This window comes from Electrophorus electricus, chromosome 16 (assembly GCF_041902795.1).
Source record: "Electrophorus electricus isolate QZ-2024a chromosome 16, ASM4190279v1, whole genome shotgun sequence".
Classification (NCBI taxonomy): Eukaryota; Metazoa; Chordata; class Actinopteri; order Gymnotiformes; family Gymnotidae; genus Electrophorus; species Electrophorus electricus.
This window is the reverse complement of record NC_137512.1, coordinates 22,883,430-22,889,429: the sequence shown is the minus strand read 5'-3', so window position 1 is coordinate 22,889,429 and position 6,000 is coordinate 22,883,430.

The window sequence follows — 6,000 nt, the reverse complement described above, 5'->3', positions numbered from 1 at the left end:
CATGCATCATATTTTAATTCAGATAATTAAAATAAATAATTTTAGCCTTGATTTTTGTGGAGCATTTGGCTTCTAGAGTTTAAACCAGAGATTATATGTTTTATATATTTAAGATATATAAATATAAGTCATACAAAATGGGCAGAAATTGGTCTGCTTTGCTCTCTAGTCAACTGCAGCATGAAAGCAATTTCTGAGTTTTTTTCAGTTGTTTTTATATCCAGAGATGTAAAAATAACAATTTCAGACATCATCTCCTTACAGTCTCACCCAAACCAAATTAATGTCTTAGCTCAAACATGCCCCTTGACAAAGAAATAAATATTTCAAGTATTTCAAGATTTAAAGTTATAAACATCCATATTTTTTGTTCGAGAAAGTTTCAACTGCAAGTCTGTTTCTGGCCTTGGTGTCTGTTCTTCCTCAGGGTCTCTGTGCCAAGTCTGATGTATGATTCAGATAAATACTACTGTTTGTGAAGGGTTTGCTGGAATAGTGTTTATGTTTGTGCCTTTGTCTAAATTTACATGGTAACCCCACACGTCAACAAAAAGAATCGTGCACGAACTTTTTCATTTTTTAAATACCTAGACACACCGCAAAGACATTTCTAAAAGACCATTACTTACACATTCAACTTACGAATGTAAAATTTTATACTTATTCTAGTTTTATCAGAGTTTACATATGGCATTGTATTTGCATGATGTTTGCAGTCATGATTAATGAAATGAAATCACATGAATTACTCTGATCAAAAGTATACATTCTTTTGAATGTTTGGAGTGATTATATGTACTCAAATTGACACATCAGGTTAAGATAGTGATGATCCACACGTGAGCCTTGTTTGATTGTAACTAGTGTATAAATAAGTTGTTTAAGAAACCCTAGTGTGTTTTGTCCAGGCTATGCTGAGTTTGATGGTTGCTGAAGCATAACGGCTGCAGAAAAAGTGTCAAAGAATATTTGAGTAAATGTACAACTTGAAGGAAAAAGTAGATAAAAAGAAATCCAAATATTTGTAAATGCCAGTCAGTACCATTCATATCTGCTCAAGAATTGGAGAATTATGGGCACTATTAATGCTTATCCATGATTGGATGGACCAAGAAAATTTTACTGGCTACACCCACATGCAACTCCTAGTGAAGTCCAGACCTCTGTGGAACTAAAGTGCTGTGGTTGCTTACGCATAATAAGGGGGTGTTTGAACTACATTGTGGAGAGTTGCCCGAATAAAAAAAGCCTTTGCAGCTCCAAAACAGCCTGGTTATTGTACACCAAATGGCAACCAGAGAAGCCTTAAAACCTCTGGAACAAAATATATTGAGCATGATGACAGCAAAATTGAAGTTCATGATCACTAATACTATGTTGAGAGAGGTCCTAGAAGTATGGAAGTGAATCTCTGCTGTTTTGGGATGTGTGAACTACAGGGTCACAGACAATTTAGTAAAAATTGAAGGAAGAAGGAATGAAGAACTTTATCAGAAAATGTTTGAGGAGTATTTCCATTTATCATCCAGGCAACTGCATGTGTTAAGGAGGAAGAGTGTACAAACTTTAATGGGGCCATTTTATTTCCTTTATTGGTATGGTTCATTTAATGATTGTGGTATTCTGTAATGCAAAATAGTTTATTTGAAATGCATTAAAACATGTTTTGATCACTCATGTTTTCTCCAAAAATGGGACACATTGTACAAATTCTGCCAGCCCAGCTTCTAAGACCAAAAGTATGGGTTGTTTTGTGAGAGGAAAAATGATCATGTTGGCAGGGGATTGCATTCCTGGAACTGATGGCTTTTTCTCCTTTGAGAAAAGGGTTGGGCGGACCACAGCACTCCCCCTATCATTCTGTTTCCCAGCCAAATTAGGCTTTTCAGGGTCAAGCTCATCCACTGTGGTAGAGCCAGCCTAGTCTGATAAAAACAGTTAATAAGGAGGATTTTAAAAAATGTTTTTCATAAGGCATTTGATAAATGCTCTTAAAAGTATATCAGAATGTTTTTTCCCCAAGTAATGTCTGATACAAAATATAATTTCAAACCATATTAATGTACACCTGTTCTATTATTTAACTTTTCTAATAAGTTAAATATTGGGCTGATAGTCCTGTGAAAAGATACCATAAATGTAACAGCATTCTGCTTCAGTCTCTTAATCTGAATTGGACTGACAGGATTGGGCTGCATTAGCAGATGTATAGGCCAACTAAGTGACAGATCTCTCAGTGAGCCGCAACCACTGTGTACGCAACGTGAGGCCTTAGAGAAAGTCTGTCTGCCCTCGACCTGCCAAGAGCATTTCTGTGCCAGAGTTGTAGAGACATTATAGACAAGCAGACCCTGAACAAAGGCAGGCGTTATGTCAATAGATGCCGTCTGGCTTTCATCCCACAGAGATGCCTTGTCCTTGTGCCAGCCTCAGGAGCATGGTGAGCACACAAAGCCTACTCTCTCCCTCTCTCCGCAGGAGTGCAAACTGACATTGAAAGTATGGTCAACATCCTGCTGCCCACCGACCACCTCTCATCTCTTGACAGCCAAAACCCTTGAGCTGAACTTCTGCCGCTGGTGCTTAGGTTTCAGACCTGATAAGAGTCTTTATCCAGATTTAGCCCAGGGTACATCACGTAGCATCACCATCAGCAAACTGGGGCCAGCCACCTGCTGTTGTGCTTCTCTGGATGGTTCAGCGCATTTGTAATGGCTTTACTCCCCCCGTCAGTCCAGCAACAGGATTGTTCTGCTCCAAATCCCCAATCTAGTAAGAGTTATGAGATGCTAACCGTGTTCTGCTCCATCACACTCTACAACATTCACATTACAGTCAGTTATAATTTACTTTTTTATCTTGAGTTATGGTTGTTGAGATAAAGCCCCAAACAAGCCAGAAAACAAACACCTAAAACACCCAAAACAGAATATATTGTCTGTGGTAATGCTTTTAAAATATTTTATTGTTAAAATATTTTGAGGATCATCTCATCATTTCATCTCTGCAAAGTCTCTCCCCCACTGGATCCAAAACCTTGTGGAGCATCTCCCTTCCATCACACTGACAGTCTGTGCCTTCCTACTGAAGCATAAGATATAAACATATTGAAAAAAACAAAACATGTGAACCCAGAGTTTATTGATATCTGTCTGTCTCCCAAAAACAAAGACTGTACATGTCCAGTGCTCTGAAACCTGTGTTCAATTACCACAGCTATTAACTTTTTTATCATTCATCTCTACCACATATATAGAACATTATAGAAGATGTTCTGGTTTTAACAGCTATGTTGAAATGGAAGTGGTTGCTGGCTATTCCTGCATTTAATTACTTCTCAGATACCAAATTCTTAATAATAACTATGCTTTGCCTTGAGAAACAAGACAGTAAAGAGAAAGGCAGCCAAAGCTAACTAATAACCCACACCAAGATTCAGATGTTACAACCACAATAAACTGCATAGTTAATCATTTGGGTCATATTTTAACTTTGTACTAACAGTAGCACAGTAAATCAGGCTGAGACCTCAGCGGAAAATGAATAATTTATGTATGATTTGTTTGAGCTTAATAAGACTCCTAGAACATTAAAATATTAGTATGATACAACAACGAAGACTCCCAAGACGACATCTTTCCGACCCTGTCCCATTGCTCGCACTGCGCTCCTGCGCCCCTCATTTGCACATGGCCACTTACTTGTGCAAGGCTGTAGGGTGTCCCGTTTCTTTAACGTTCCAAAATAGGTGCTCAAGAGTGCCACCTGTGAGCACTTCATGTGCCCTTCTGTTAAGTCCACATCAGACCACACTTCCATGGATGCAATTACTCGTGTTCCACTGCGATCCCATGACGTTCCTCACATAAACCAACTTGAAAAACTGTGAAAGGAAACTCTGTGTAAATGGAATCTTTTACTTTAAAAAAAATCTTTTTCTTTATCAAGATTGATATGAGTTTGCGGGTTGTGTGTCTGACAATTCTGAAGTTAGGAAAAAAAGTATTAATGGCATCTCCATTGCCAATCTGCGCACACCATCATCTTTGTTTACAAACTTTGGGAGAGTATTTTGAAAAGCGTATACAGTAAACATGCAACGAGTGAACCTAACAAGGGAAACATGGAGGAGGGGTAGTTAGACTGACTCACTCACACTAATGAGAATTTAAAGTGAAATTCTCTTGCTCTGAAATTCTCTACCCTTCTTGTGAAGGGTAAACTCTCTAAGTGTTTTATGAGACTTTTATGATATACAACAAGCTAAAGATGCAGATTTATTAATTAATGATTAACACACGGCACTCGAATTCCAATGATGCCAATATCTAATCTAACTGCCAGAACGCTATATGCAAAGGCGAGTGAGTACGAGCACATTCAGCACATAGTGCAACGGTATGTCTTAATTGGCAGAAAACCTGTTGACATTTGAGGGCACCTACATTGGTGCATGGGAGTAGCTAACAAAAGTGAGGTCTGTTTGACCAGAAACCTCCCTGCTTTGATGTTTCAAAATATGTTTGCTGGCTCTATTCCTGGAGGTGTGACAGTGGACTTTTTGCTGTTGGTTTTGGCTTTTACTCTGGTATGTGTTAATTTGTGACCTGAAATCTGATGCAGTGATTTTCCTGAAACAATATCCTTTCCCAGTGAAACAGCAAAAGCCCAAGATGCTGCCAACTGAAAATGCATAATATTTATTTGGGAGGCTTCCAATGTAAACAAGAGACTCTTGTCTACAAGAGTCTAGATGTTTATTCATATTGATGTGGGGTTTTGTACATCTTGTTCATCTTGCATTACTGTACAGTTGTATAACTTCCCTTTGGTGATTAATAAAGTACTGTCTGTGTCATTTGATGCCTGCTCTGTTCATGAGTGTAATCAGACCTTGCCCAGGCTACTTTCCTCTGCTCTACAGAGAACCTCAATCCCACACCACACTGCTTCACCCCACCAACATGTGCTGCTGCAAATGTAATAAATCAGGCTGTGTTATTGGGAACATGTGGCAGTGGCTCACAAGAATGCTACACAATTTTTAAATAAACACATGTTATTAAAAAACAAATAGCTAAGCCCCTATCAGTACTTGGTAGGAGTTAATCAGCAACAAATTATAACTAGAAAAAGTTACACGCCTGTTTGTTGTTCTGCCTTCCATTTCACGGTTAGACTTTAATAAAGTCAGCATTGTACTGTGGTGTTAGCAGAATTTTACTGCTTTTATTGTTTGGCTGTTGGTGGACTAGCAACAAAACAGAACAAAAATATGGTCTGATTTCCAAGTGTTTTTAGGATCCTCTGTTCTATGTGCTGTTTTGGTAAAGTTGACAAAGAACTGTTTGCAGTAGTGCCATTTTGTGATCCACTTATTTATTCATTTATTGTCAGGAAAAGAAAGTCAGAGCATATTATATCGTCTCATTCAGTTTTCACTGGCTGCCTAATGAGTTCTGCACCATCTACAAAGTATTGCTTTTGATATTTAAATCCCTATTGGCATAGCTCCCAGAAATCTTTCTGGCATCTTCGCTTAGCTGAACATGCCTATTGTTAATCACTAGAACCTCTTGCAGATCTTTTGGTGGAAGAACCCTTTCTTATGTATAAATTCTTGAATAGTGTTTCAGAGAATATTAGGAATGCAAACACTATAGGTTATAGGTTGCATTGTGTTATAGATGATTTATGCGTACTTGGTTGAATTTATAGGTAACTGGTACTTGGTCTCTTATTTTGATTCATTTTCATTTAATATTTCATCATTTGTAGTGATATAATTTCATTAATGTACTTTATCATATAAACTTTTCACTTGGAGATTTTAGACCCAAAATGAAAAGTGCTATTAAAAGGGTATTTTTATTTATGTATTTGTATTATTATTAGGCCATTTTATACCAAGACTGTGGTTTTCATTGCCAAACTGCGCTGTGGCATACATATTTTGCTGGTCATTTTAGACTAGCAAAATGTGCATGAATCATTCAGTGG